Genomic DNA, 20,400 nt, shown 5'->3' with positions numbered 1-20,400 from the left:
CATGTGGGGACCTTAGGGCTGAGTGTTAGTGTTATGATCTTGCCCCCCCCCCCCTTTTGTGGCTCAGACAACTGGAAAACAAAAGTGGATCCTCAAAGTCTCAATGAGCCTGTTACTTGATTGTGGTAACTGAGCAAGAGAGAGGGAGTTCTTGGGTGGATTTCCAGAGTTAGCTCAGTAGAGAAACTTGGATGGGTGAGCAAAAGCAGATATGGCTGAGTGGCTGCATATAGGACCTGCTACTTGAGACTTTTGTTCATTTGTGTGGCCTGGTCACGGTGAGAAGGTCCTAACCCTATCACTTGCACTTTACTTGTGACTACCACACTGTCCTTAAGATCTGCTTTGTGCCTTCAGATCCTGTGTGCCCTCTGCAGCCATCAATGTTCCCCACACAAACTCTTTAAATATTCCAGTTTTCTGTACTCTGCTAAAAATTTTATTTATTCTTTAAAAATGAGGTTCCTTTGGAGCCCAGGCTAGTCTTAAATTCACTATGTAGCTGAGGCTCTTTAACTCCTGGTTCTCCTGTCTTTGCTCCCTGGGTACTGGGATTGCAAGTACCTGTCACCATGTTATCTGTGCGATGTTGATCATAAAACCCAGAGCTTCATGCTTGCAAGGCATTGAGCTATGTTGCCAGCCCTGAAACAATTCATGTTTGATGTCAAAACAACTAAAATGAATAGATAACTAAAGTCGAGGGCTCACCAATACAAAGTTGCAGCAGGAGAAAAAAGACAAGGAGTTCCCTTCTCATCCGTCCAAATTTCCACTTCATCAATAGGAACTGTGAGATGTAAGAGAGATAATAGACAGGAAGAGTTGCTTTATAGGCATTTGAAATAACTAACATAATAGTTAATATTGTCATGATGGATAATTAATACATATTAACTTGTCTTGATCATAGAGAGAGGGGGTGTCTTAGATGGTGCTTTGCCTAAGATTAACATTTGTTAAGTTGTCAGACAGTGTCACAGAATGCCCTCTCCCATGTGTTGGGCCTCATCCAATTACTCGAAGAGAGGAAAATGTGGATTCCCTTCATAAGAGTTTGGGAAACTCCTTAGTGCTTGAGCTGCAAATCCATCGCATTCATTTAGACCTGGACTCATGTTAGGTCTTAAGTCTATTTATTGCTCTTGAACTAGATATTGTGCTATTGGTTCTTGGTTATCCGAGCTTTTTAGCCTATTGGATTTCTGCAGTTTTCCTGTATCCCAGTTGTCAATTCCACATCTTAAGTTTTCTGTTTCTATAATATGTGAAGCAATTCAATACAATAAGTCTATTATCTATAATTTATACTTATCAAAGTATCAATTAGTCTATCTATCTATCTATCTATCTATCTATCTATCTATCTATCTATCTATCTATCATCTATTTATCATCTATCATGTCCCACATCCTCTGTTTTTTTTTTATGGAATACCTAAAAAATTCAGTCCTTAAAGTGTCATTTGGTCATTTTCTCGATTTATAGAAAGAACCTAGATTTGCTGATAAGACTTAGTTGTTTGCTAAGACTCTTTTCCCAGCCTCGGCTTGTTAGATTATTGACTGTATAAAAAATCTGAGAAAAGGCTTTTGCTTCAATATGCTTTCAGGGAAGGAAGGTTCCACTGATCTTGGAGCATCCCAGGGACCTCAGAAAGTCTGAAGAAATACTAACTAGAAGTCAAATTCCTAACAATCTACCAGGGACAGACAGAGAAAGCTTTACAAACAGAGGTAACAGCTTGCCCTGAGGTTCAGGATTTACCATTTCTGGCTTCTGGCAGACTCAGGGCATCCTGGCCATTACTGAGGCTGGAAAGACATGCAGTGAAAATGAAGGGGACCCCAGGCTCTAAAATCAGAGATGAAAACACTTCCCTACCAGGAGGCAAAGGCTGTCTTTAAGCATGGAGCTTTTAAATTTGGCTGCAAGATTGTTCCCCATACCCCAGCCTCATTCCTACATCCCATTTCCACATCCCTGCTGATTGACATGGGGGGTAATTTTTACCCAGGTTCCGGGATCAATGGAAGCTTGCTTCCCTGAAAGCATATTGAAGCAAATCCTCTTCCTCAGATTCTTTTATACAGTCAAGAGTCAACACATGGTACATGAAGGCCATGGAATCCTTTCTCTTTGACAAGAAACTTGACATGCTTATTACAGGAAAAACTCTGGAGAATATTAAGACTGGGTGTGTTAAAATGTTTAGCTGGGCTGGGGGAGGGAGCCGTGTGTGGCTTAGTGGTAGAGTGCTTGCCCAGCAAGTACAAGGTCCTGGGTTTGATCTTCAATCCGGCAAAGAAATAAAAGTGTATGCCATTATTCTACATTAATTTTTTTAAGGCATCTCTCATCAGAGAGTAAGGCTTGAATATTTAGCCCTTATGAGCTGGCTGTGAAGATAAGTTAACCTCAACATTTGTTTTTCCGAAACCTTCCCAGACCCGTTGAGGCCTCCCCATCCGCATCCCTCACCAGCTAATATTTACCTACTGTGACTATAGCCCAGATGTCCCCTATTCGTCAAATAAGCACCTCTGTATGATTCATCTATTTGCCTTAAAACCTTTATATGGGTGATAAGAAAAATGAGTCAGATTTCCATGGAGGTCCATAAACTTCTTATAAGTCTTACGACACCTCATGTCCTGAGAATCCATTCGGTCTTTCTCAAATGCTTTTACCAGCTGCTCGTCCTAACTCTGCTGGGCAGACATAAATCACTGGACTGAAGGAGCACATGGCCACATCTCTGTGGAAACTTGAGCATGCAAAAAGTGGCAAGGCAGAATTAAAAAAAAGCAAAAGTCAGCATCTTCCTAAGAACTTTCTGACGCGAGACATCAAGATGCTCGGAAGGTTTATCCCCCTAAATTCTGTTCGTGGTCAGATTCATAAACGACTGCTCTTTGGGAAGTTTAGAGAGATGTCCTTGAGCAAGCTAAAGGTCAGAGACTGAAGGCCTCAAAATGTTTCAATTAGGCAGGGCACCTGCCTGGAATCAGCTCAAGATGAAATCACACTGTAGCCCTCCCACTGAAGAGGTGACCAGAGAGTGGCTATGGCCCAAGTTCCAAGGACCAGTTCTTTGATCTTCCAGGGAGCTGGTGACTGGAAAGAGCTACCACTGCCTTATTATAAAATTCCTAAGCCTTCAGAACTGAAACACTCAGGGCAGTGGAGTTGAGGATGATCGGTAAGATGAAAATAATTTGCTTTTAACTCCTGCTCCATATTGATGGGAGCACCCTGTATATGGAGGCTTCAGAGATGGCCACCCAGCACTGAGTGCTTATTCAATGGTTGATGACTGACTTACTGTTCAGGGCTTGTCATTTGTACTGAGCTCATAATATATAAATTAAACATGGCTGATCACTTGACCATGCTACATGATACAAGTTTCTTTGTAGTATGTATGTATGTATGTATGTATGTATGTATGTATGTATGTATGTATGTATTTTGAGATACAGTCCAGCTGTGTACCAGATTGATCTGCAACTCACAACCCTACTGCCTGGGCCTTCCAAGTGCTAGAGTTACAAGTGGATGCCACCATACCTGACTTTGGCATACCTGGATGTTGTTATGTCAGGTTCATTTATCAGCATATTTATTTGTAAACTGAGAAATAGCATTCGGCTTGTCTCCAGAGTGCAGAGCTATTTGCCTTTCTGCAGCAGGAATCATCGGCCAGGTGCACCTTCCTCTGCACCCATCCGTTCTGCTGGTATGCAGCTGGAACCTGGTATTTTGTCTGGCAAAGATTTCAGCCTAGATAGTTGAGCCCCTGATACGTAATGGTTCCTTACATTCCCTGAACTGCAGATGCTTTATATTTAGCATCTCTCACCCTATGGGAAAAGCGTGCTCCAGGAAGAGGTGCCTGACTTTATCACAGTGTTAACCCTGAGTTATCCTTGAAGCGTCCCACTGGAGGGAGGAGAACTGTAGTATGCAGATCCATGCAGTTAAAAGCAGCCTTCCCTAGCACAGTCATGCTTCAATGTTCCTTTAAGATGGAGGCAGGAACAAAGCTCCCCACTGGCCACTTCTTTTAAAAGGAGGTGGCTTTACCTTCCTTCTGATGACAGAAATTGTCAGTTGCCATGACAGCTGTTCTGGAGAAGGACTTGGAAAGCATACACCAGAAAGTGGGCTTTGGAAGTAGAGATGGTTCAGCAGTTTAGGTCACTTGTTGCTTTTGCAGAGGACCAGAGTTAGTTTGCCAGCACCTATATAGTGACCCACAGCAAATGTGTCTTCTGGCCTCAGTGGGCCCCAGGCATGCATGCTGTGCATATACATGCATATAGGCAAAATACTCACTCATAAAATAAGATAAAAACAACTTCAAGATGGAAGGAAGCAATGGGTCTTCTTGGAGTTTGTGAGTAGCTCAAGCAGGCAACTTTCCCTCTATGTGTTCTGCTGACCCTTATAAGGAAATAAGGAAGCAACTATCTCAGGAGTGTATCTGTGACAAGAAATGGCCCTTGAATGGATGATGCCGCTCGTCTATAGCACCTGAATCTGAGCCACCAACAGAAGCACTGCCCTGCCCTGAAGACCATTACCTTCATCTCAGTAAAGCTTAGGCAGTGCTGCAGAGGCTGAAGCTGCCACAGAGGAAGAACTCTGTATTAGGCATACACACATATGTGATGACTTACAATGCATTTCATCTTCTCCATGGGTGTTGATTTCCCCCACTGTGAAATGACCAGAAGAGTGCCACAATGATGGCTGTTGTTCTCTGAGCCAAGAACTTCATGCTTCTGCCTTTTTCAACAGACAGTGCCACTAGCTCAGTCCTGTGGCATTGATTTTACTGACTTACACTTTATGGGACTTAGAGAAATGGGGTTGCCACAGATAGAGCCTAGGATTTGAACTTGGTTTCATTTGGGTTTCATCATGAAACTGGGTCTGAGGAAGTGGCTCAAAGAGTACAAGTACTTACTCAGGAATGAGGGCCCAAGTTTGAATCCCCATAGCCCTTGGAACAGCCAGACATGTAGCAGAAGTGTCCGGGATCCTAGCACTATGATAGGGAAAAGGGAAGGCAGAGACCTTGTCTCAAACAAGGTATAGGTAAGGACTTGCATCTGAGGTTGTTTTCTGACTTCTCTATGCACACAATGGCATGCATGCATGTATATTCACACATGTGAATTCACACATACACAGAGACATACACAGATACACACACACACACACACACACACACACACACACACTATCAAACAAATCCTGGAATCTTTTCAGTTTATTATAACACTTCTCTAACTTTTTCTGGAATGTTCATCTATACCCATCAGTTTGTCTATTGTTGTACTGGGTGTTCACAATCAGGCAAATGAGGAAAACGATGGTACAGCAGGAGATGATAAAGGGATGTAAAGCCCTATTTCCTCTACTGCCTGTCTTTCATCCACTCAGTTCTCCACCATAGCACCAATCAGCCAGGAGTCTCCACTCAAGTAGCCTTCTAGACAAATCACTTCTGAATTTTTCTTTTTTGCACTTAATGTATGCCACAGACCTTCCAGTTAGGGACTCAAGGAAGTGTCTTCTCTCTGTCCTCGCTTTATATCATCCCATAATATGGATGCATTTGTTTCATTACTTTATGGGAGAATACTCATTTTCCATTGGGTCATGTTTTTGTTTGTTTGTTTGTTTGTTTGTTTTTTTACAAGCAACACTATAACAAATATACTACATGTCTTTATTTTCTGCAGATGAGTGGTTTTGGGTCATCAGACTTAGGGATTAAATCATTTGTTTAAAGTTATGTACTTTTGGAGACACTGTCAAATTGTCTTCATGGAGATTGAGATAATAGTTTACACCACCCCCAGAAAAGATAAGGTTTCAGGTTAGCCCACATGGTTGATTATCTAAATCCCCCAGATATAGATAAGTTTGCAGGTTAGCCCACATGGTCGATTATCAAAGTTTACAACTTTTGCCCATCTTATAGCTATCTAATAGTGCACCATGCATTTAATTTGGATTTAACTGATAAATACTACTAGTATCTTTCCATGTATAAACTATTATTTCAATTTCTTCTCATGGTGTCCTGGCTCTAAGAATACAGAGAGTACATGTGATGAGTTGTATTAGTCAGGGTTCTCTAGAGTCACAGAAATTATGGATAGTCTCTAGATAGTAAAGGAATTTATTGATGACTTACAGTCGGCAGCCCAATTCCCAACAATGGTTCAGTCGCAGCTGTGAATGGAAGTCCAAGGATCTAGCAGTTACTCAGTCTCACGCAGCAAGTAGGCGAAGGAGCAAGAGCAAGAGCTAGACTCCCTTCTTCCAATGTCCTTATATTGTCTCCAGCAGAAGGTGTAGCCCAGATTAAAGGTGTGTTCCACCACACCTTTAATCACAGATGAAAGGTGTAGCCCAGATTAAAGGTGTGTTCCTTAAACTCCGAGATTCAATCTTCTGGAATCCATAGCCACTATGGCTCAAGATCTTCAAACCAAGATCCAGATAAGGATCTCCAAGCCTCCAGATAAGGGTCACTGGTGAGCCTTCCAATTCCGGATTGTAGTTCATTCCAAATACTGTCAAGTTGACAACCAGGAATAGCCACTACATGAGTTTATAAAAAGATAAAGAGGAGGAATATATTTTGGTGGATGTGTTGTCAGGTATGGGGGCAGAGGGTACCTCAGTGGGCCCATGCTGTGCCATCCCTTCCCCCTGAGGGACCAGTCACACAATGGTATAGTCTAGAATAGAGTTTATTCAGGCCATGGGGAGGGGAGTTAAGAGGATAATAGAGAGACGATAGGTGTCTGCCCGGCCCGGGAGGGCTTTTCCAGAGCATTTTCGGGAGACATCTTGGTTCCCGGACTCCACTGAGACTAGTCTGCACAGGTGAGAGTGTGGAATACAGAAGCTAATAGGTTCTGGGACAGGTGGGAGCCACAGAGCTTCTGAGGCAGCCCCCTTTTCGGGCTCAAGACATCCGGGCACCTTCCCTGCCAGAGGAGAGGTGTCCACCTGGCCCGGGAGGGAATTGCCAGAGCATCTGCAGGAGATATCTTGTTTCCCAGACTCCACCGAGACTAGTCTGCACAGGTGAGAGGGTGGACCACAGAAGCTAACAGCTTTTGGGACAGGTCCTGTTTCGGGCCTTCATCTTCTGCCAGGAGGAAAGTCTGAACGCCAGATATCTGTGCACCTTCCCTGAAAGAGGAGAGCCTGCCTGCAGAGAGTGCTCTGACCACTAAAACTCAGGAGAGAGTTAGTCTCCCAGGTCTGTTGGTAGAGAATAACAGAATCACGAGAGGAAAAAGCTCTAATCAGAGACAACTATAACAACTGACTCCAGAGTTTACCAGATGGTGAAAGGCAGACGTAAGAATCTTACTAACAGAAACCAAGACCACTCACCATCATCAGAACCCAGCACTCCCACCTCAGTCAGTCCAGGGCAACCCAACAGACAGGAAAACCTAGACCCAGATTTAAAGGCATATCTCATGATGATGGTAGAAGACATCAAGGTCTTTAATAACTCACTTAAAGAAATACAGGAGAATACTGCTAAAGAGTCCTTATAGAAAAACAGGAAACCACATCCAAACAGGTGATGGAAAAGAACAAAACCATACGGGATCTAAAAAGAGAAGTAGACACAATAAAGAAAACTCAAAGTGAGGCAACACTGGAGATAGAAACCCTAGGAAAGAAATCTGGAACCATAGATGTGAGAATCAGCAACAGAATACAAGAAATGGAAGAGAGAATCTCAGGTGCAGAAGATTCCATAGAGAACATCAGCACAACAATCAAAGAAAATGCAAAATGCAAAAAGATCCTAACTCAAAACATCCAGGAAATCCAGGACACAATGAGAAGACCAAACCTATGGATAATAGGAGTAGATGAGAATGAAGATTTTCAACTCAAAGGACCAGCAAATATCTTCAACAAAATTATAGAAGAAAACTTCCCAAACCTAAAGAAAGAGATGCCCATGCACATACAAGAAACCCACAGGACTTCAAATAGACTGGACCAGAAAAGAAATTCCTCCTGACACATAATAATCAGAACAACAAATGCACTAAATAAAGATAGAATACTAAAAGCAGTAAGGGAAAAAGGTCAAGTAACATATAAAGGCAGGCCTATCAGAATTACACCAGATTTTTACCAGAGACTATGAAAGCCAGAAGATCCTGGACAGATGTTATACAGACACTAAGAGAACACAAATGCCAGCCCAGGCTACTATACTCAGCCAAACTTTCAATTACCTAGATGGAGAAACCAAAGTATTCCATGACAAAACGAAATTCACACATTATCTTTCCATGAATCCAGACCTTCAAATGATAATAACAGAAAAAAACCAATACAAGGACGGAAACCACTTCCTAGAAAAAGCAAGAAAGTAATCCTTCAACAAACCTAAAAGAAGATAGCCATAAGAACAGAATGCCAACTTTAACAACAAAAATAATAGGAAGCAACAATTACTTTTCCTTAATATCTCTTAATATCAATGGACTCAATTCCCCAATAAAAAGACATAGACTAACAGACTGGCTACACAAACAGGACCCAACATTTTGCTGTTTACAGGAAACCCATCTCAGGGAAAAAGGCAGACACTACCTCAGAATGAAAGGCTGGAAAACAGTTTTCCAAGCAGATGGTCTGAAGAAACAAGCTGGAGTAGCCATTCTAATATCCAATTAAATTGACTTCCAACCCAAAGTCATCAAAAAAGACAAGGAGGAGCACTTCATACTCATCAAAGATAAAATCTTCCAAGAGGAACTCTCAATTCTGAATATCTATGCTCCAAATACAAGGGCAGCCACATTCATTAAAGAAACTTTAGTAAAGCTCAAAGCACACATTGCACCTCACACAATAATAGTGGGAGACTTCAACACACCACTTTCACCAATGGACAGATCATGGAAACAGAAACTAAACAGGGACACAGTGAAACTAACAGAAGTTATAAAACAAATGGACTTAACAGATTACAGAACATTTTATCCTAAAACAAAAGGATATACCTTCTTCTCAGCACCTCATGGTACCTTCTCCAAAATTGACCACATGATGGGTCACAAACAAGCCTCAACAGATACAAAAATATTGAAATTGTCCCATGCATCCTATCAGATCACCATGGACTAAGGCTGATCTTCAATAACAACATAAATAGTAGAAAGCCAACATTCATGTGGAAATTGAACAACATTCTTCTCAATGATACCTTGGTCAAGGAAGGAATAAAGAAAGAAATTAAGGACTTTTTGGAGTTTAATGAAAATGAAGCCACAACATACCCAAACTTATGAAACACAATGAAAGCATTTCTAAGAGGAAAACTCATAGCTCTGAGTGCCTCCAAAAAGAAACTAGAGAGAGCACACACTAGCGGCTCGACAACATACCTAAAAGCCCTAGAAAAAAAGGAAGCAAATTCACCCAAGAGTAGTAGATGGTAGGAAATAATCAAACTCAGGGGCAAAATCAACCAAGTGGAAACAAGAAGAACTATTCAAAGAATCAACCAAATGAGGAGCTGGTTCTTAGAGAAAATTAACAACATAGGTAAACCCTTAGCCCGACTCACTAGAGGGCACAGGGAAAGCATCTTAATTAACAAAATCAGAAATGAAAAGGGAGACATAACAACAGATCCCAAAGAAATCCAAAACACCATCAGATCCTTCTACAAAAGGCTATACTCAACAAAACTGGAGAACCTGGATGAAATGGACAAATTTCTAGACAGATACCAGGTACCAAAGTTAAATCAAGATCAGGTTAATGATCTAAACAGTCCCATATCCCCTAAAGAAATAGAAGCAGTCATTAATAGTCTCCCAACCAAAAAATAAAGCCCAGGACCATTTGGGTTTAGTGCAGAGTTCTATCAGACCTTCAAAGAAGATCTAATTCTCGTTCTGCACAAACTATTCCACAAAATAGAAGCAGAAGGTACTCTACCCAATTCATTCTATGAAGCCACAATTACTCTAATACCTAAACCACAGGAAGACCCAACAAAGATAGAGAACTTCAGACCAATTTCCCTTATGAATATTGATGCAAAAATCCTCAATAAAGTTCTCGCTAACCGAATCCAAGAACACATTAAAACAATCATCCATCCTGACCAAGTAGGTTTTATTCCAGGGATGCAGTGATTGTTTAATATACAGAAATCCATCAACGTAATCCATTATATAAACAAACTCAAAGACAAAATCCCCATGATCATCTCGTTAGATGCTGAGAAAGCATTTGACAAAACCCAACACCCATTCATGATAAAAGTCTTGGAAAGATCAGGAATTCAAAGCCCATACGTAAGCATGGTAAAAGCAATCTACTCCAAACCAGTAGCCAACATTAAAGTAAATGGTTAAAAGCTGGAAGCAATCCCACTAAAATCAGGGACTAGACAAGGCTGTCTACTTTCTCCCTACCTATTCAACATTGTACTTGAAGTCCTAGCCAGAGCAATTCGACAACAAAAGGAGATCAAGGTAATACAAATTGGAAAGAAAGAAGTCAAAATATCACTTTGTTCAGATGATATGATAGTATATATAAGTGACCCTAAAAATCCCACCAGAGAACTCCTAAGCCTGATAAACAGCTTAGGTGAAGTAGCTGGATATAAAATTAACTCATAAGTCAATGGCCTTTCTCTACACAAAGAATAAACAGGCTGAGAAAGAAATTAGGGAAACAACACCCTTCTCAATAGCCACAAATAATATAAAATACCTTGGCGTGACTCTAACTAAGGAAGTGAAAGATCTGTATTATAAGAACTTCAAGTCTCTGAAGAAAGAAATTAAAGATCTCAGAAGATGGAAAGATCTCCCATGCTCATGGATTGGCAGGATCAACATTGTAAAAATGGCTATCTTGCCAAAAGCAATCTACAGATTCAATGCAATCCCCATCAAAATTCCAACTCAATTCTTCAACGAATTAGAAAGAGCAATCTGCAAATTCATCTGGAATAACAAAAGACCTAGGATAGCAAAAACTCTTCTCAAGGATAAAAGAACCTCTGATGGAATCACCATGCCTGACCTAAAGCTGTACTACAGAGCAATTGTGATAAAAACTGCATGATACTGGTATAGCGACAGACAAGTAGACCAATGGAATAGAATTGAAGACCCAGAAATGAACTCACATACTTATGGTCCCTTGATCTTTGACAAGGGAGGTAAAACCATCCAGTGAAAAAAGACAGCATTTTCAACAAATGGTGCTGGCACAACTGGTTGTTATCATGTAGAAGAATTGGAATTGATCCATTCCTATCTCCTTGTACTAAGGTCAAATCTAAGTGGATCAAGGAACTCCACATAAAACTAGAGACACTGAAACTTATAGAGGAGAAAGTGGAGAAAAGCCTCAAAAATATGGGCACAGGGGTTAATTTTTTAATAGAACAGCAATCGTTTGTGCTGTAAGATTGAGAATTGACAAATGGGACCTCATAAAACTGCAAAGCTTCTGTAAGGCAAAAGACACCGTCAATAAGACAAAAAGGCCACCAACAGATTGGGAAAGGATCTTTACCTATCCTAAATAAGATAGGGGACTAATATCCAATATATAGAAAGAACACAAGAAGGTGTACTCCAGAAAAACAAATAACCCCATTAAAAATGGGGCTAAGAGCTAAACAAAGAATTCTCACCTGAGGAATATCGAATGGCTGAGAAGCACCTGAAAAAATGATCAACATCCTTAATCATCAGGGAAATGCAAATCAAAACAACCCTGAGATTGCATCTCACACCAGACAGAATGGCTAAGATCAAAAATTCAGGTGACAGCTGATGCTGGCAAGGATGTGGAGGAACAGTCCTCCATTGTTTGTGAAATTGCAAGCTTGTACAACCACCCTGGAAATCAGTCTTTTGGTTCCTTAGAAAATTGGACATAGTACTACCGGAGGAGCCCGCAATACCTTTCCTGGGCATATATACAGAAGATGTTTTAACTGGTAAGAAAGACACATGCTCCACTATGTTCATAGCAGCCTTATATATAATATCCAGAAGCTGGAAAGAACCCAGATGCCCCTCAACAGAGGAATGGATACAGAAAATGTGGTACTTTTACACAAGGGAGTACTACTCAGCTATTAAAAAGAATGAATTTATGAAATTCCTAGGCAAATGGTTGGACCTGGAGGCATCATCCTGAGTGAGGTAACCCAATCACAAAAGAACTCAAATGATATGTTCTCACTGATAAGTGGATATAAGCCCAGAAACTTAGAATACTCAAGATATAAGATACAATTTGCAAAACACATGAAACTCAAGAAGAACGAAGACTAAAGTGTGGACACTTTGCCCCTTCTTAGAATCGGGAAGAAAACACTCATGGAAGGAGTTACAGAGACAAAGTTTGAAGCTGAGACAAAAGGATGGTCCATCTAGAGACTGCCATATCCAGGGATCCATCCCATAATCAGCTTCCAAACGCTGACACCACTGCATACACTAGCAAGATTTTGCTGAAAGGACCCTGATATAGCTGTGTCTTATGAGACTATGCCGGGGCCTAGGAAACACAGAAGTGGATGCTCACAGTCAGCTATTGGATGGATCACAGGGCCTCCAATGGAGGAGCTAGAGAAAGTACCCAAGGAGATAAAGGGATCTACAATCCTATAGGTGGAACAACAATATGAACTAACCAGTTTTCTCCTCGGAGCTCATGTCTCTAGCTGCATATGTATCAGAAGATGGCCTAGTTGGCCATCAGTGGAAAGAGAGGCCCATTGTTAGTGCAAACTTTATATGCCCCAGTACAGGGGAACTCCAGGGCCAAAAAGTGGGAGTGGGTGGGTAGGGGAGTGTGGGGGAGGGTATGGGGGGCTTTTGGGATAGCATTGGAAATGTAAATGAAATAAATACCTAATAAAAAATAACAAATGATAAAAAAGAGGGTAATAGAGGGAGAGAAAGGCAGAGTAGAAAAGTAGAGGAGTACAGGCCAGCCATGAGCAAGGGGAGAGAGAAGGAGGAGGGGAATGGAATAAGAGCGTGGAAAGAGGCTAAGGGACAGAGCAGTAGCAAGAAAACAAGAGAGCAGAGGGAGCAAGCATCCCCTTTTATAGTGAGTCAGTCATACCTGGCTGTTGCCAGACAACTGGGGCAGAGCTTAGACAAAATGCTAACATTATGGGTATGTTCTTATGTCTAGTTTTTAGATCTTTTTTATTAACTCAGTGAAGCATATCATACTCACTGAAAAAAAATCCCCTTTGCTCATATTTCGAGTTTCATATAGGTTTTCATTTACATCCTGAACTTTGAATTCAAAGTTTCTTAACTTTTCTATTGTCAAATGTAGCTTCAGAATTTTATGCCAAAATTGAACCTTAGCTGCCTCAAAGTTTTAAAAATGTATTCTCCAGTGTAGGATAGTATTTTCATATTTTAAATTATTTAAATGCTTTGACCTGTCAGAATGCAAAAATGTATGTATCTCTCCCCAGCAGCGTAAATCTTCAGGTCTATACCTTTCTCCCCTCTACCCATCTTTTCTTCTCTCGCTTTCTTGCCCCTTCCTTCTTCCTTTCTTCCTTAAGTGAGTGCTGAAAGCAGAGCTTTGTGCTTGCTAAGCAAGCACTTTACAGTCAAGCAGTGTGGGAGCCCAGTTCCACAGCTCAACCATTTTCCGTTGAACTTTTTAACTAGGTTATTTATTGTCTCAATTTCTAAAAGCGTTTTTTGCAATTTTTTTTTTTTTTTTTGCATCACGAGTTTCTAACAATTCCCTTGTTCTCTCTCTGGCATGAGGATGTCATGTTCCCGTAAAGGCTTTGACTTTCGCCTGGATTCAGCAGGCCTTCTCCATAGCCATCAAGAAGGAATGAGAATAGGAAATAAATATTTACTCTTATAAACTTCTGAGAATTTAGTTGTTTGTTACTTTAGAGATGACTAGATCATGTTATTAATCATATCTGTTTATCTTGCATATAATGAAACAACACACATCCAAAAAAGGACATAAGGGTTTCCTACCATGGATTACCACTAAGTTAGATCCCATGTGATAATTCCAAATACCAAGTCAGTCAGTAAAATGTTTCCAGCTTCAGGAGTGGCACTGGGCCCTTTTCCCATTGAGTCCTGTCTTAGTTACCTTTTTATCATTGTGATAAGACTCCACATCCAAGACAACTTATAAAGAAGGTATTTATTTGATGCTCAAGATTGCAAAGGGGAAGAATCTATGACAATTATGCCATGGAGCACGGCAACAGGCAGGCAGGCATGGTGCTGGAGTCGTAGCTGAGAACCTACATTTTTTGAGACATGACCACAAGGCAGAGAGAGATACTTGGAATGGCATGGATTTTTTGAAAGCTTAATGTCTACACCATAACATGCATCTTCCAGCAAGGCTATGCTCCCCAATCCTTCCCAGACCATTCCTCCAACTGGAGACCAAGTATTCAAATGTATGAGATCATTCTCATTCAAACCACATCTCAAGAGCTGAAGTTTGTCCCACCAAAGTTTCCATATTTGATCAACTGAAGACGTGACTATGTGTGGGCAGAAGGTCTTTAAAGGGGCCATTAATTTAAAGTGAGATGTTTAGGGTGAGCCTTTGTCCAATATAATTGACATTCTTTTAGGTAACAGACACACAGAGAAGAAAGAGGATGTGAAGGCAAAGGAAGGAGATAGCCGTCTACAAGACAAGGAGAGTGGCCTACAAAGAACTCAACTCTCAACACTGTCAAGCTCTTTAGCTCTTCTGGAAAAATCTATAGATTGAGAATTGAGAGACCATCACATTATGCCATTTGGGCCACATGTTGAGCGGCAGTATGCTATGAACAACCTTAACAAAATAATACACGCAATATGGTGAGAGCCTCTCTACCTACTATCAATACCTATAATCTGCTTTCTTCCCAGCTGTCAGCTTGGTTTCTTGCCTTCAAAGGAATTATGTCATGTATACATGTCTGTATATATGTGTGTGATTATGTGTGTCTTCATATATGTGTATGCATATGTGTATATACATGTGTGAGCACATTTGTGTTTGTACATATGTGTGTGTGTGTGTATGTACCAGTTTGCCTGCATTATATTTATGGATCTTCACTTAGTCTGCTTTTTAGACTTCCAGATTGTTTCCATTCTAGGTTTATTATGAATAATATTGCCATTAAATCATCCTGAATATCTTTTGTGTTTATACACATTTTTGTTGTGTGAAAAAGTAGACCCGTAGGATTATAAAGTATGTGTGTATTAGGCTTTAGCAGTTATGCTCAATAATTTTCTGCATTAGATAAGTTGCATCACTTTGGCAAAAATACCTCACAGTGACAAGTTAATGGAGGGCAGCTTTGTTTTGGGCCAGAGCTTTTGAGGCTTTTAGTCCATCATGATGGAGAAGGCATTATGGGACAGCTCAGGCCACATGGTGGCAATGTGGGGCAGAGGCTGGTCACATCATAGTGGACTGAGAGAGAGGATAAGAGTAAGGAGCCAGAGATGGTATAACCCAGAGGGCCCAGCCTTGTAACCTGCTTCCTTCAGCTCTACCATGGCTCCTAATTTCCAAAATCTTGTAAAGTGGTATCCCCAGGTGGAGGTCAAGAGCTCAAAACCTGAGCCCGTGGGGGACATTCCACCTCTGGCTGCAATGGCTCATAGCCACTACATAATACAAATATTTTAAATCCACCTCTGAGACTCTATAGTCTCAGCAGTTTCAGGATTGCTCAGAAGCCTGAGTCTAAAGATTGTATTGAGACTTCAGACAATCATTTAGTTGTGAGCTTCTATAAAATAAAAACAAAGTTATATGCTTCCAACATACATGGAATGCATAGAGCAAGCATCCCCATTGCAAAAGGGAAGGCCGGCGATAGAAAGGATGGATGGGACCAATGCAGAAATGATGTTCAGCCATACAGATATCAAACTCTGCAGATTCAATGTCCAGCATCTGGGGCACATGATGGCATGATGTGTGCTCCAATGGGCTTGGCCGGTTCTACCCTTAGGCCTTGCACATATGCAGGCCACATAGCCTCTCCCTGGGGATGTTTCCCTCAGTATCTGGAGCTTTTAATGGCAGATGTTGCATGTTCCTAGTGGCTCAATATCTTTAGTTTAGGCTTCACCCTAACAGCTTCATGTATTCTGCTGTCGGGCTTTCTGCAGGATTCTGGTCCACATTACCCATCTTCTTAGGCGTTCTTCAACATCTTGGTAGAAGTGTCTATGTTCTCATAGCTCTTGTATTTAGCATTCCTACAAAATCATCATTGCTTTGATAACGTCGCTTGCTGCTGCCAGCTGGAGATGTGGCTAGGAACTCTTGGGCCAAAGCTATAGTGACCCTTAAATGCCTTGATAGCTGAACTTGGAAAAATAGGTGGCCTTTTGAAAGTAGAACATTCCATCAGTTCTTTCCAAAGAAAAGCTTTGCAAATGGGTTACAGTCTGTACCCTGGAGCCTTCCTTAAGCAAGGGCCAGTCAGTTTCTGAAATGTCCTCCAGGCACCTTCCCCTGTCCACCTGCAAAACAGATGGTTTTCCTTTAATGACTCAAATCTGTCTGATAACTATGGCCTCTTTGTAAAGAGCTTAAGCAAACTCTTCTTCTGGACAAACTATGTGTTTTTCAATTTTTTTCTTATTTAGTTTTATTCATAATCATAAACTTAACTTTGCAATCCAGCTAGACTTGAAGGGGAATGAGGAAAATATGAAACCCAAAGAACTTCAGTGAGAGCAGAGATTACAGGACATTGTGAGCAGATGGGGTAGGGGCGCTCTCCTGAGCTACAGAGGAATGGTTTGATGGGTAAAGTGCCTGCAAGTCAAAAGAAATTAGAGTTGTCCACAGTCAGAAATGGTGATCTTCTTGCTGGTCTTGCCTTTCCTGGACCCAAAATGCTCCATGGCTTCCACAATGTTCATGCCTTCTTTCACCTTCCCAAAGACCACATGCTTGCTATCCAGCCATTCAGTCTTGGCAGTGCAGATAAAAAACTGGGAAATGTTTGTGTTTGGTCCAGCATTTGCCATGGACAAGATGCCAGGACCTGTATGCTTCAGGATGAAGTTCTCATCCTCAAATTTCTCTCCGTAGATGGACCTGCCGCCAGTGCCATTATGGCGTGAAGTCACCACCCTGGCACATGAATCCTAGAATAATCCTGTGAAAGGAGGGACCCTTATAGCCAAATCCTTTCTCTCCAGTTCTCAGAGCTCGAAAGTTTTCTGCTGCCTTTGGAACTTTGTCTGCAAACAGCTCGAAGGAGACGCGGCCCAAGGGCTCGTCATCGGCTGTGATGTCGAAGAACACGGTGGGGTTGACCATGGCTGCAGCAAGCGGCGAAAAGCGGCAGTGGCGTCTGCAAAGCCGTGCTTTTCAAATTTTTATGCTTGCTTCTTTTGCTGCTGATTCTTACTATAACCCAGCAGAAGGTAGTGAGCATGAACCATCCCACAGCCTGAACATGCAGTTCTTAATGTTTCCTCTGCCAGTTACTGAATTGCATTTTAGTTCAGCCTCATTCACTTTTCCAGGATGTGAGCAAGTGTAGATTAAATTTATTGTCCAAGTGTAACCCAGTCCCAAATAGAGTCCTGATTCTCATCTAAAACTGTATGTTTGCCTAGAGACACTTGGTCATCTCGAGTCCTACCAGAATGGCCCATCAGGCTCTGATTACAGCATCCTAGGGGTTCCTTAGTCTGTATCTCTATGCTTCTCCAGAATTCCTGATACAAACCAGTTCCAAAGGCTTGAGAGCCACATGACTAGATTTAGTCATGGCAATGACTGCCCATCCCACCTTCTCTGGTACCACTTTCCTGTTTTCTTTATTGTGAATTGCTATGGCTGAAATACTCAACAGAAATAACTCAAGAGAATGTTCTGGCTCATGCTTTCAGAGGATTTTAATCATCCTGACAGGAAAGCAGGGTGGCTGAGCTCAGACCGTGGTCATGGGAGCGTGGGCAAATGATGTTCATAGTGTAGAAGCTCAGAATGCACAGCGGGAAGAAGTCAAGGATCATAGAACCCTAGGGATCGTCCCCTCATGACAAATTTTCTTCAACCAGGTCTCATCTTCCAAAATTTCCAGAACAGCCCAAAATTGTGCCACAAGTTGGGGACCAAGCATTCAAAGCATGACACTATGAGGCGACTCTGAACTCAAACCACAACATTTTCCAAACTGGTTTAACAAATTATGCCCTCATAATTGAGTAAAACTATTGTTTTGGTTAGCATTTATGAAAATTAAAAACCCTTTTCATAAATATATGAGTTATTATAGCAACCTCTTCTAGAATCTACATTTTAACATGCATGCATGCCCATATGGACATTCAAGGTTTAAAAACCTCAATTTGAAGATATTCTTTATATGTTATGAAATGAGCCCTTTGTTGACTATATGTTGAGTACAAATATTTTTGTAAATACATATTCTTTTACCCTATAAAATATAACTTTATTTCTTATATTTATAACTAAAAACACAGTTTCAGGAGTACTGAGGGTCTAAATAAAAAACAAACAATGCAACAACCAAAAGATTATATAGATGAATATTTCATAATCTTTAAGGAGAGTATGGTTAACCATGTGTAAAAAATAGTCTCAAAAATCCATCTCGAACCACCATTAAGAGGATGAAAAACCAGGTCCATATGGGGTAAGTGGTATTTTTAGCAACGTCAAAGAAAGGAAAATCTTTATTATTGTAGGTTGAAATTAATGGCTAATATTAAAAGTTGATTCACCAAGATGTAATGACACAAATAGTATTTATCGGCTGTAAAACACAGGGGCACCCAGTGAACCTCTATTTTGAGTGAAGAGACTGGAGCATGGGTAGGAAAGGATAGGAATGTGTTGACTCTGTTATAATCTCTCCATGCTATCTATCTCTATCTCTATCTCTATCTCTATCTCTATCTCTATCTCTATCTCCATATATATATATATATATATATATATATATATATATATATATTTGCTAATTATGTGCATGTGTAACTTTGATTTTTTTAAAATGGTACTTAAAATATATAGCATTTCCTAAGGTCTTACCAAATACCCCTGAAGTGGGACTGAAGACACACACTCCCTACCCCCTGATGTAGCCATTTGTTAAAGTTCAAACAATGAAGCCAGAAATTATTTTAGGTCTTTTATATACTTTACAATAAAGATCATGAGGATTGCATTCTTGCTCGTAATATATTCATGCTAGCTTTAACGGGAACTGATCTTTTATTTAAAGCACTTACACGGTCACTCAAGTCTTCAAGCAAATTGCCTGCTCAGGAGGATCCAGGGGGCTTATTCTTTGGCTTCAAGTAGCCCCAGGATACCCCTGTGAGCTCCCCGGGGCTGCAAGTATCCAGTTCAAGAAGGATATTTCCAACTTGTTAATGCTGTCATTATGGCTAAATATGTGATCGTTTCCAGATGTTCTCTCTGCTCCAGACGTTAGATAGGGAACACAGGACAGTGTAATTGGAACACTGTTCACTGTGCAATCAAATGATCTGCTTAGGTCCAGACCAGGACCTGACTTTGAACAAGTCACTCGCAACCTCCTTGTCTTTAGTTCCCTCAAACAAAGTGAACCCAATAGATAATATATTTACCTACATTCATCTTCTATAGCATGAGTGAGGAAAAATTAATGTCATATTTTAATGCTGGTATTTTAAATGGAAGTCAAAGATGCAGTAGTGACTTTCCGTTTCTCTATTTCTTCAAGAGGTTTGCCATGACCACCTGGAGCACTTTGAGCATTTCCATTTACAGAGCATCAGCTGTGCATTAGGAAATATCACTATAGAACGAGAAATACCTGTCCACAGTAACATGAAGTATGTAAGGTTCCACAGTAACATGAAGTATGTAAGGTTTCAGCTCTCATAGAAATGCTTCTGGCATGGGCCTGTGTGCCACGTGGTTTTGTAGTTGGATTTCTCAATGAACAGACAGTATCCGAGGCCTAATTTATTCAAATTTACACGGCAAGGAAAGGTGAGTCAGAACTGGAACTCCAGCCACTTGCATCCAAGACATGATCTGTCTTCTGTGCATGTCGACCATTACAGGACATCAATGTGAGAAATGGGGCATGATGTCCATTGTTAGTATAAACTAGAATCATTTTGGATGGCTTTACAGAAATGCTGGGGTCTTTCAGGTTCTTGAGGGCTGCATAGGCCTTAGCAGGGTTCCAATAAATTTCCCTTTGCTCTTCTTATTCTGAGAAAGGAACTCTTCCTCTCTTTCTGCAGAGTTGATTTTAATTTGGAGCGATGAAA

At 40.9% G+C, this 20,400-nt stretch overlaps 1 pseudogene; it reads right to left on the bottom strand.

Annotated features, from left to right (window-relative positions):
• Window positions 16,724-17,459, bottom strand: Gm12728 (predicted gene 12728; annotated as a pseudogene).

This window comes from Mus musculus, chromosome 4 (genome assembly GCF_000001635.26).
Source record: "Mus musculus strain C57BL/6J chromosome 4, GRCm38.p6 C57BL/6J".
In the NCBI taxonomy this organism is placed as follows: Eukaryota; Metazoa; Chordata; class Mammalia; order Rodentia; family Muridae; genus Mus; species Mus musculus.
This window is presented reverse-complemented; position numbering and strand designations above follow the sequence as displayed.